This window comes from Hypanus sabinus, chromosome 4 (assembly GCF_030144855.1).
Source record: "Hypanus sabinus isolate sHypSab1 chromosome 4, sHypSab1.hap1, whole genome shotgun sequence".
NCBI classification, from domain to species: domain Eukaryota; kingdom Metazoa; phylum Chordata; class Chondrichthyes; order Myliobatiformes; family Dasyatidae; genus Hypanus; species Hypanus sabinus.
In genome coordinates, this window is record NC_082709.1 from 189,740,669 (window position 1) to 189,753,924 (window position 13,256).

The window sequence follows — 13,256 nt, forward strand, 5'->3', positions numbered from 1 at the left end:
ATTTTGACAGTTAATGTTTCCAGAGCAGTGAAAATAGATTTTCTGATTCCCAGTAAAATCTTAGCATAATACTGAACTATAATGACAGTAATTTCTTAATAATTCCAGAAACAAATGAAAATAGAACTATTCACAAGAACTCTAATAGACAAGTTAGTTGGAACATTTGCTTTACTTTGCTGCTCAGTTTGTTGAAATCCAGCTTTTCTTGGCTCTAAGTGATCCATCATAATTGTATGGACAGGAAAATATAAACTGCTACAATAAAATTATTTTTGTCTTTGAATGGAGATCCAGTGGTTGAGTATCAAGAGGAGTTATGGGAATCTCACAGGGGCTGCAATCATGACCACTTCCAATAAACAAGAAAATCCAATTACAGTCTCTACAGATTTCTCCTCACTCTCTGCCAAAGAGATAGTCATTGCAAGATTTCCCTCAACCACTGCTCCTTCCAGAATCACACTATGAATTCCGTTCATCCACACGAACGATGCAAACCCAAGAAAATGTACAGGATACCAGTGACAATGGTATATAACTGTCTCAACTTTACAGAGACATTCAACTATCCATTAGCTGGGAGAGATAATGAACAATCCACAAATTCGGATGATCACAGAAATATATTACTGTTCTACACATGCTACACACTGACATGCAAGCTGTGATTGTAATCACTGCTCCATAAAAAATCTGCTCCTAGTGCAGACTTGGATCAAGCATTTTTTTCTTAATCTTCCTCAGTGCAATACTGCACATCATCCCAAGTAAGTGTACATTTAGAGCAGAACTAATAATTAGCCTTAAAACATAGAATGTGGAACATAGAAGAGCGCAGAAACCCTTCGTACCCTATGACTGTGATGACTATGACAGCATTCTAACAAATCCCATCTGGCTTCACGTTGCCCGTTCCCCTCAATTCCCTACCTGTTCATCTGTCTGTTGAAATAAACTTTGCTGTCATATCTGTGTTTACCACCTGCTTTGGCATCATGTTCCAGGTATCTACCACTCTCCTCTAAGCCTTTTCTCTTTTAATTGGAACACTCCCGTTCACCATAGAATAGGAAGGATATGATTAAGCTAAAGAGGACACAGAGTTATCAGGAGAGACTATATAGCATGGGAGTGTGCTGGGGAGATTTAAACTAATTTGGCAGGGGGATGGGAACCGGAATGATATAGTGGAGGAGGAGGAAAACAGAAATAAATCTAAGATAGTGAGCAGTAAAGATGTCAGGAAGTACAGGCAGGTGATGGGGCAAATCTGCAACCATTGGGATGAGATGTAGTGCAATAAAGTTGCAGTGCAATCAAAGCAAAAAGTACCAAATAATGGACTTAAGGTGGTATACTTAAATGCATGCAGCATAAGGAATAAGGTGGATGAATTTGTCATACAGTTATAGATTGGCAAGTATGATATTGTGGCCATCACTGAGACGTGGCTAAAGGATGCATGTCTCTGGGAGCTGAACATCCAAGGATACATGGTGCATCAGAAGGATAGGCAGGTAGGCAGATGGGGTTGTGTAGCTTTACTGTAAGAAATTATGTTAAATCATTAGAAAGAGGTGACATAGCATTGAAAGGTGCAGAATCTTTATGGGTTGAGCTAAGAAATCGCAAGGGTAAAAGGACCCTCTTGGCAGTTATCTACAGGCCTCCTAACAGCTGCAGTGATGTGGACTACAAGTTACAACATGAAATAGAGAAGGCTTGCCAGAAGGGCAGTGTTATGATAATTGTGGGGATTTTAACACGTGAGTGGATTGGGAAAATTAGGTCGGCACTGGATCTCAAGAGAGAGAATTTGTAGAATGTCTACGAGATGGCTTTTCAGAACAGCTTGTTGTTAAACCCACTAGGGCTGTACTGGATTGGGTACTGTGTAATGAACCAGAGATGATTAGAGAGATAGAGGTGAAGGAACTCTTAGGAGGCAGTGATCATAACATGATTGAGTTCACTTGGAAATTTGAGAAAGAGAAGCTGAAATCCAATGTGTCGGTATTTCAGTGGCATAAAGGAAATTACAGTGTCATGAGAGAGGAACTGGCCAAGGTTGACTGGAAAGGGACACTAGCAGGAAGGATGGCAGAGCAGCAGTGGCTGAAGTTTATGTGAGAAGTGAGGAAGGTGCAAGACAGATATATTCTAAAAAAAGAAATTTTCAAATGGAAAAAGGATGCAACTGTGGCTGACAAGAGAAGTCAAAGCCAAAGTAAAAGCAAAGAAAAGGGCATACAAGGAAGCAAAAATTAGTGGGAAGACAGAGGATTAGGAAGTTTTTAAAAGCTTACAAAAGGAAACCAAGAAGGTCATTAAGAGGGAAAAGATGAACTATGAAAGGAAGCTAGAAAATAATATCAAAGAGGATACTAAATACTTTTTCAAGTATATAAAGAGTACAAGCCAGGTGAGAGTAGATATAGGTCCGATGGAAAAGTGATGCCGGAGAAATTGTAATGGGAGATAAGGAGATGACAGAGGAACTGAACGAGTATTTTGCATCAGTCTTCACTGAGGAAGACATTAGCAGTATACCGGACACTCAAGGGTGTCAGGGAAGAGAAGTGTGCGCAGTCACAATTACGACAGAGAAAGTACTCAGGAAGCTGAACAGTCTAAGGGTAGATAAATCTCCTGGACCAGATGGAATGCACCCCCATGTTCTGAAGGGAGTAGCTGTGGAGATTGCGGAGGCATTACCAATGATCTTTCAAAAGTCAGTAGATTCTGGCATAGTTCCAGAGGACTGAAAGATTGCAAATGTCACTCTGCTATTTAAGGGGGCAAAGAAGCAAAAAGGAAATTATAGACCTGTTAGCTTGACATCGATGGTTGGGAAGTTGTTGGAGTCGATTGTCAAGGATGAGGTTATGGCATACCAGGAGGCATATGACAAGATAGGCAGAACTCAGCATGGTTTCCTTAAATGAAAATCCTGCCTGACAAACCTATTGCAATTTTTGGAGGAAATTACAAGGAGGCTAGACAAGGGAGATACAGTGGGTGTTTTGTATTTGGATTTTCAGAAGGCCTTTGACAAGGTGCTGCACATGAGGCTGCTAAGCAAGATAAGAGCCCATAGAATTACAGGAATGTTACATACGTGGATAGAGCTTTGGCTGATTGGCAGGAAACAGAGAGTGGGAATAAAGGGATCCCATTCTGGTTGGCTGCGGGTTACCAGTGGTGATCCACAGAGGTCCGTATTGGGGCCCCTTCTTTTTTCATTGTACATCAATGATTTGGATTATGGAATAGATGGCTTTGTGGCTAAGATTGCTGATGATACAAAGATAGGTGGAGGGGCTGGTAGTACTGAGAAAACAGAGAGTCTGCAGAGAGACTTGGATAGATTGGGAGAATGGGCAAAGAAGTGGCAAATGAAATACAATGTTGGAAAGTGTGTGATCATGCTGTTTGGTAGAAGAAATAAATGGGCAGACTATTATTTAAATGGGGAGAGAATTCAAAGTTCTGAGATGCAACGGGACTTGGGAGTCCTCGTGCAGGATACCCTTATGGTTAACCTCCAGGTTGAGTCAGTGGTGGAGAAGGCGAATGCAATGTTGGCATTCATTTCTAGAGGAATAGAGTATAGGAGCAGGGATGTGATGTTGAGGCTCTATAAGGCACTGATAAGACCTCACTTGGAGTACTGTGTGCAGTTTTGGGCTCCTTATTTAAGAAAGGTTGTGTTGATGTTGGAGATGGTTCAGAGAAGATTCACTGGAATGATTCTGGGAATGAGAGGGTTAACATATGAGGAACGTTTGACTGCTCTTGGACTGCACACCTTGGAGTTAAGAAGAGTGAGAGGGAACCTTATAGAAACATTTTGAATGTTGAAAGGCATGGACAGAGTGGATGTGGCAAAGTTGTTTCCCATGGTGGGGGAGTCTAGTACAAGAGTGTGCGACTAAAGGATTGAAGGGCATCCATTCAAACCAGAGATGTGAAGAAATTTCTTTAGCCGGAGGGTGGTGAATCTGTGGAATTTGTTGCAATGGGCGGCAGTGGAGGTCAAATCATTGGGTATATTTAAGGCAGAGATTGATAGGTATCTGAGGAGCCAAGGCATCAAAGGTTCTGGTGAGAAGCCGAGGGAGTGGGACTAAATGGGAGATTGGATCAGCTCATGATGAAATGGCGGAGCAGACTTGATGGGTCAAATGGCTGACTTCTGCTCCTTTGTCTTATGGTCTTATGGTGTTCTCTAAGGCAAAGAGGTTGACAGGAAAGTGTACAGGGGTTTATAAACCCATAAGGGTCACAGATATTGTAGATTGTTACAGTCTTTACCTCTGGCCAGGGAAGTTTAATGAGGTTTATAAACCCACAAAGGACACAGATATTGTAGAACAGCCATGATTATTCTAAACAAGTGCTCCGTAAGGTTGTGTCCTCAGCTCCTACTCTACTCCCTGTGCATTCGTGACTGACTGGCTGGTATCTCCATGCTGTAACACCATCTACACGTTTGCAGATGATACCACCATAGCGGCCACGTCTCAGAGTACAGGAAAACAAAAGAGAGCCTATTGATATTGTATCATAACAACCATTTCACGTGAATAACACTAATAGCCTGTCATGGTCCAATGACATTGATACCACAGCCAAAAAAGCTCACCAATGCCTCTACTTCCTCAGCTGGCTGGAGAAATTTGCAACGTCCCCCACTAACATTAGCTATTTTTATATATGTACCATAGAAAGAAAGCTATTTGATGTATCACATTTGGCAGAGCAGCCCAAGACTGCAAGAAACTGCAAAGAGCTGTGGACAGCCTACTGCTTCCTTGTGCAAGATACTCTAAAGGTTAACTTCCAGGATGAGTCAGTTGTGAAGAAGGCGAATACAATGTTGTCGATCATTTCTAGAGGCATAGAATATAAAAGCAGGGATTTGATGTTGAAGCTCTATAAGGCACTCGTCAGACCACACTTGGAGTACTGTGTGCAGTTTTGGGCTCCTTAATTTAGAAAGGATATACTGACATTGGAGAGGGTTCAGAGAAGATTCATAAGAATGATTCCAGGAATGAAAGGATTACCGTATAAGGTATGTTTGGCAGTTCTTGGGCTGTATTCCCTGGAGTTCATGACAAAGAGAGGGTATCTCATAGAAACATTCTGAATGTTAAAAGGTCTGAGCAGATTAGATATGGCAAAGTTATTTCCCATGGTAGGGGAGTCTAGGACGAGAGGGCGTGACTTTAGGATTGAAAGATGTCCATTTAGAACTGAGATGCAGAGAAATTATTTTAGTCAGAGGATGGTAAATTTGTGGAATTTGTTACCATGAGCGGCTGTGGAGGCCAAGTCATTGGGTGTATTTAAGGCAGAGGTATATTCTTAATTAGCCAGGGCATCAAAGGTTATGGGGAGAAGGCAAGGGAGTGGGGATGCCTAGAAGAATTGGATCAGCCTATGATTGAATGGTGAGGCAGATTCAATGGGTCAAATGGCCTTCTTCTGTTCCTATATCTTATGGTCTAAAACTGCATAGAATACTCCAAATTAGGCCTCACCAAGTCTTGTACAATATCAACATAACATCCTATCTTCTGCACTCAATACATTGATTTATGAAGGTCAATGTGCCAAAAGCTTTCGTTTTGACCCTACCTACCTGTGACAGAACTTTCAATGAATTATGGACTTGTATTCCCAGATCCCTTTGTTTTACCACACTCCTTAGTACCCTACTGTTCACTGTGTAAGGCCTACCCTGGTTGGTCCTACTGAAGTTCAAAACCTCACACTTATCTGCATTAAATTCTCGATGGGCCAAATGGCCTACTTCTGCTCCTATATCTAATGGTGATTTTTTGACTGCATTCATGGGTATTCATATATGGTTGAAAGACTATTAAACATTACCTTGAAACCAGCTTGCTCTGCTTGAACTCAGTCTGCACTTCTCGCTGTCTTTGTATAGCAGCCAACATAATCATAAGCCAGTGATTCTCACATCTCCCATGGGTCAGGAATGTCAAAAACCTGAAAGCACCTTCCACAAGGACAGCTTCCACCCCACTTTTATACAACTAATGAATGGTACCCTAGTATGAAAGAGCTTTGACCAGTGACCAATCCGGACACTGGAAATAGGAGATTTCACTCAGGTCCACCTGCCTGTGTTGAAAAGTCAGCAGCAAAAGAGTGACAGTGAAAAAAAAGCTTTGACGAGCAATCATTCTACATTTGGGATAGACTAGAAGAGCAAATAAAAGGAAGGCAGGGGCAAGTGCAGTGGCTATCATCTGAGTGGAGCGAGGTTTCAGTGGAGAGAGGCTTCAGTCAGAGAAAGAAAAAGGAAAAGCTCTAGGTAAAGCTTTTTTCCCTTCCCTTCTTTATATCTACTCAGTTAGGACAATAGAGATGCCACACAGGATAGTTGAATGCTCTTCTTGCAGGATATGGGAAGGCAGGGAGACCTCCAGTGTCCCCGACGACTACAACTGTAAAAAATGTATCCAACTGCAGCTTCTAACAATTCACATTAAAGAACTGGATCTGGAACTGGATGATCATTGGGGAGGCTGAGGGGGTGATAAGATAGGATATATAAAGAGGTAGTTACACCCGAGATGCAGAACACAGGAGACTGGGTGACAGTCAGGAAGGGGAAAGGGGTTAAGGAGCTTCTACAGAGTACCCCTATGGCTATCCCTTTCAACAACAGGTATATCACTTTCAATACTGTTGCAAAAGGAGTTGACGTCACAAAAGAAAGTCACAGTAGTCAGCTCTCTGGCACTAAATCCAGCTCTTTGGCTCAAAAGGGAAGTGGGGAGAAGAAGCAAGCTGTGGTGATAGGGGATTCATTAACTAGGGGTAGGAACACAAGTTTTTGTGGGTGAGAACATGATTTCCAGATGTTATGTTGCCTCCCGGGTGCTAGGGTCATCGTTCTTAAGTGGGAGGATGAACAGCAAGAGGTCGTGATCCATTTAAGTACAAATGACATTGCTAGGACAAGTGACGGTTCTGCACAGGGAGTTCAGGGAGTTAGGTAATAAGTTAAATTCCAGGACCTCCAAGTTTGTGATCTCAGCATTGCTACCATGCCACATGCCAGTGAGCCAGAACTAGGAAAATTACACAGTTTAATACATGACTAAGGAGTTGGTGTAGGAGGGAGGACATAAGATTTTTAGATCATTTGGCTTTCTTCCAGGGAAAGTTGGACCTGTACACAAGAGACGATTTGCACCTGAACTGGAGGGGGACTAATATCCTAATGGGAAGGCTTGATAATGCTGCATGGTGGGGTATTAACTAGAAGGGCAGGGGGATGGGAACCAGAGTGCCAGAGCAGTTTGTGGAGAGGTTGTGGAGGCAGGTGTTGATAAGACCTCAGACAAAGTTAAGAAGCAAAACCTTGAACCTGGTGTGAATAGAGACTTGAGCTGCATATTCTTCAAGTGAAGAAGTATTTTAGAAAAGGCAGGTAATAGCGCTGAAGATGCTAACAAACAGAGACAATGTGCAGTGAGGAGAGGATGTTGACAGGGCAAAATGGCAGTCAAAAAGATGAGCTGCAACATAAAATTCGAAAAGGGTGAATACAAGACTGAAGGATATATTTGAATGCACACAATATACGGAACAATGTAGATGAACTTCGAGCAGACCTGCAGATTGGCATGTATGATGTTGTAGGCATCACTGAATCATAGCTGAAAAAAAGATGATAACTGGGGAGCCTAATGTCCAAGGACACACATTGTATCAAAAGGATAGGTAGAAAGGCACAGGGGGGTGGTGTTTCTCTGTTGGTAAAAAGTTAAAATAAAATCCTTAGAAAGAAGTGACATAAGGTTGGAAGGTGCTGAATCATTGTGGATAGAGATAAGGAACACAAGGGTGAAAAGACCTCGATAGCAGTTGCATATAGATATCCAAACAGTAGAAAGGATGTGGTCCACAAATTACAACCAGAGACAGAAAATGCATGCCAAAAGGGCAATGCTACAATAGACATGGGGGATTTCAAAGGCAGGTAGATTATGAAAATCAGGTTAGTGCTGGATTCCAGGAAGGGGAATTTCTAGAGTAGCTTTTTAGGGCAGCCTGTGGTTGAGCCTACTAGGGGATCAGTTATTCTGGACTGGGTGTTGTGCAATGAACTGGAATTGATCTTAAGGTAAAAGAACTCTTAGGGACAAGTAACACACACAAAAAGCTAGTGGAACGCACTGGGAGATCCTGCTCCCAGTGGCCACACATTTTAATTCCACGTCCCATGGCTGGAATTTCTGGAAGCAATTTGGAAGGCACAAGATATATACATCCCAAAGAAGAAGAAGTATTCGAAAGGAAAGATGAATAACCGTGACTAACAAGTCAAAGCCAATATAAAAGCCAAAGAGAGGACATATAATAGAACAAAAAATAGTGGGAAGTTTGAGGATTAGAAAGCCTTTAAAAACCAACAGAATGCAACTAAAAAATTCATTAAGAAGGTAAAGATGGAAAATAAAACCAAGCTGGTAAGTAATATTAAAGTAGGTACCAAAAGTTCCTTCAGATACATAGTGTAAAAGACAGGTGAAAGTGGACATCAGACCTCTGGAAAACTATGTTGTAGAGCTAGTAATGGGGGACAGGGAAATTGAGGATGAATTGAATAAGTATTTTGCATCAGTCTTCACTGTGGAAGACACAAATGGTATGTGGAAGTCCTAGGTGTCAGGGTTATGAAATGTGTGAAGTTATCATTACTAGAGAGAAGGTTCTCAGGAAACTGAAAGGTCTGAACATAGATAAGTCAGGTGAACAAGATGGTATACATCCTTGGAATCTCAAAGTGGTGGTTTGAGAGACTGTGGAGGCATTAGTAATGATCTTTGAAGAATCACTAGATTCTGTAATGATTCCGGAATACTGGAAAATTGAAAATATCACTCCAATCTTTAAGCAGGAAGAGAGGAAAAAGAAAAGAGACGATAGACCAGTTAGTCTGACTTTAGTGGTTAGGAAGATACTGCAGTTGATTATTAAACAGGGAGTCTCAGGGTACTTGGACTCTGTCGTCAGCATGGCTTACCCAAGGGAAAATTTTGCCTGACAAATCTGTTAGAATTCTTTGAAGAAATAACAAGCAGGATAGACAAAGGAGGATCAGTTGATATTGTGTACTTAGATTTTCAGAAAGCCTTTGACAAGGTACCACACATGAGGCTCTTTACTAAGCTACTAGTCCAGGCTATTAGAAAACATAGAAACATAGAAAACCTATGGCACAATACAGGCCCTTTGGCCCACAATGCTGTGCTGAACATGTACTTGCTTCAAAAATTACCTAGTGTTACCCAAAGCCCTCTATTTTCCTAAGCTCCATGTACCTATCCAGGAGTCTCTAAAAAGACGCTATCGTATCCACCTCTACCACCATCACCAACAGCGCATTCCAAGCACTCACTACACTCTGCATAAAAAAACTTTCTCCTCTGTACCTACTTCCAAACACCTTAAAACTGTGAGCTCTCGTGTTAGCCATTCCAGCCCTGGGAAAAAGCCTCTGACTATCCACATGATCAATGCCTCTCATCATCTTATCAGGTCACTTCTCATCCTCCACTGCTCCAAGGAGAAAGGCCAAGTTCACTCAACCTATTCTTATAAGGCATGCACCACAATCCAGGCAACATCCTTGTAAATCTCCTCTGCACCCTTTCTAGCTTACACATGCTTCCTATAGTGAGGCGACCAGAACTGAGCACAGTACATCAAGTAGGGCCTGACCAGGGTCCTATATAGCTGTAACATTACCTCCCGGCTATTAAACTCAATCCCACAGTTGATGACGGCCAATGCACTGTATGCCTTCTTAACCAGGGAGTCAACCTGCGCAGCAGCTTTGAGTGTCCTATGGACTCAAACCCCAAGATCCCTCTGATCCTCCACACTGCCAAGAGTCTTACCATGAATACTATATTCTGTCATCATATTTGACCTACCAAAATGAACTACTTCACACCTATCCGGGTTGAACTCTACTTGCTACTTCTCAGCCCAGTTTTGCATCCTATCAATGTCCCGCTGTAACCTCTGACAGCCCTCCACACTATCCATAACACTCCCAACCTTTGTATCATCCGCAAATTTACTAATCCATCCCTCCACTTCCTCATCTAGGTCATTTATAAAAATCACGAAGAGAAAGGGTCCCAGAACAGATCCCTGAGGCATGCCACTGGCCACTGATCTCCATGCAGAATATGACCAGTCCACAACTACTGCTTGCCTTCTGTGGGCAAACCAATTGTGGATCCACAAAGCAAGATCCCCTTGGATGCCATACCTCCTAACTTTCTCAATAAGGCTTGCATGTGATACCTTATCAAATGCCTTGCTGAAATCCATATACACTCCATCTACTGTTCTACCATCTTCAATGTGTTTAGTCATTGAGGAAGGTAGAGCAGTAGATGTAGTGTACATGGATTTCAGCAAGGCATTTGATAAGGCTTGTAAGGCACAACCTGCCTTTGACAAAGCCATGTTGACTATTGCTAATCATATTATGCCTCTTCAGATGTTCATAAATCCTACTTCTTTGGATCTTTTCCATCAATTTTCCAACCACTGAAGTAAGACTCACTGGTCTATAATTTCCTGGGCTATCTCTACTTCCTTTCTTGAATAAGGGAACAACATCTGCAACCCTCCAATCTTCTGGAACCTCTCCCATCCCCATTGGTGATGGAAAGATCATTGCCAGAGGCTCAGCAATATCCTCCCTCACTCCCACCAGTAGCCTGGGGTACATCTCATCCGGTCCTGGTGACTTATCCAACTTGATGCTTTCCAAAAGCTCCAGCACGTCCTCGTTCTTAATGTCTATATGCTCAAGCTTTTCAATCAACTGTAAATTATCCCTACAATCACCAAGATCCTTCTCCGTAGTGAATACTGAAGCAAAGTATTTATTAAGTACTTCAGCTATTTCTTCCAGTTCTATGCACACTTTTCCACTGTCACAGTTAATTGGTTCTATTCACTCATGTCTTATCTTCTTGCTCTTCACATACTTGTCGAATGCCTTGGGTTTTCCATAATCCTGTCCACCAAGGCCTTTTCATGGCCCCTTCCAGCTCTCCTAATTTCATTCTTAAGCTCCTTTCTGCTAGCCTTTATAACTTTCTGGATCTTTATCATTGCCTAGTTTTTTTTGAACTTTTTGCAGGGTTCTTAGATTATTAACTGTATGTTAACTGCATATATAAAATGGCTTCTCTGTAGAGTTATAATGAAATGGCTTCTTTGTGGGTAACTGATGAGCTAATGCTCTGTTTAGTTGGAATGCTTGGGTTATAATATTGATAATGGATAAAACTAACCAATGGAAGCAATGTTATTCTATCTGTATATGTGGGAACCTGGAGTGAGTACGTGGGATTTTTCGGGAGGAGAACCGAAGGGAAAGGACGTGCTGGATGCGCTCTGGTCGACCACTGAGATTGGTCCCAGGCGGGTGGTTGAGGAGGTCGGAGGAGATTAAATGGTGGACCGAAGGCTTCGATAATTGAGCTGCAACAGTTGTGCATGAATTGATTGAACTCTTGATAAGTTTTGGCGCCTTTTCTTTGCTTTTTATATTGTATCGCTATTAATTACCTAGTTCCAGAAGATTTATAAAGTGTACTCTGTAAACATACATTGTGTGCTGTCTGATATCATGTGTGGGGGTTTGCATCAGTGTGCATTACACAGCATCTACGCAAACGGGGGACACGGTTTGGCGGGTGGACGGATTTTCTGCTGGACATACACAAGCCGACAGCCCTGGGTGTTACACTTCTATAAGCTTTTCTGTTCTTCTTGACTAGATTTTCAACAGCCTTTGTACACCATGGTTCCTGTACCCTACCTTCCTTTCCTTGTCTTATTGGAATGGACCTATGCAGAATGCCACGTAAATATCCCCTGAATATTTGCCAGATTGCTGCCGTACATTTCCCTGAGAACATCTGTTCTCAGTTAATGCTTCCAAGTTCTTGCCTGATAGCTTCATATTTCCCCTTACTCCAATTAAACATTTTCCTAAATTGTCTGTTCCTATCTCTCCAATGCTATGATAAAGGAGATAGAATTGTGATCACCATCTCCAAAATGCTCTCCCACTGAGAGACCTGACACCTGACCAGGTTAATTTCCCAATACCAGATCAAGTACAGCCTCTCCTCTTGTAGGCTGATCTACATATTGGGTCAGGAAACCTTCCTGAACACACCTAACAAACTCCACCCCTTTGCTCTCTAAGAAGCTGTCCTCCTTTTAAACTCTTCCCACTGGTTTAACTTGCTGGCGCCCATATGCTTACACAGGAAAGATTACAGGAAAGATTCTAGCATGGATAAAGCAGTGGCTGATTGGCAAGAAGCAAAAAGTAGGAATAAAGGCAGCCTTTCCTGGCTGGCTGCTGGTGACTAGTGGTGTTCCACAGTGGTCTGTGTTGGGACCAATTCTTTTTATGTTTCATGTCAGTGATGTGAATGATGGAATTGTTGGCTTTGTTGAAAAGTTTGCAGATGATGTGAAGATAGGAGGAGGAGCAGGTAGTTTAGAGGAAGTAGAGAGTCTACAGGAGGACTTAGACAGATTAGGAAAATGGGCAAAAGAATGGCAATATTCTTTGCAAATAAATTCAGCCCAAGTCCTCTTTCGTGCTTTTGTAATTCCCTTTACTCCACAATAATACTGATACATCTGACTTTAGCTTCTCCTTCTTAAATTTCAGGGTGAATTCTATCATATTATGATCGCTTGCCTCTAAGGGTTCTTCTACCTTATGCTCCCCAATCAATTCTGCTTCATTGCATAACACCCAGTCCAGAATGGATGATCCTCTAGTGGGCTCAACCACAACCTGCTCCAAAAAGCCATCTCATAGGCACTGTAGCAAATCCCCCTCTTGTAATCCAGCATCAACATGATTTCCCTAATCTACTTGTATACAGAAGTCCCGCATGACTATTGTAACATTTCCCTTTTATATTAGGAAGGATATGCTGATACTGGAGAGTGTTCCAAGGAGGTTCACAAAAATGATTCCAGTATTGAACGGCTTGTCATACAAGGAGTGTTTGATGGCTCTGGGCCTGTATTCACTAGAATTCAGAAGAATGCGGGGTGACCTCATTGAAATCTATTGTGAAAGGATTTGATAGAGTGGATGTGGAGAGGATGTTTCCTGTGATGGGAGATTCCAAGACCAGAGGATACAG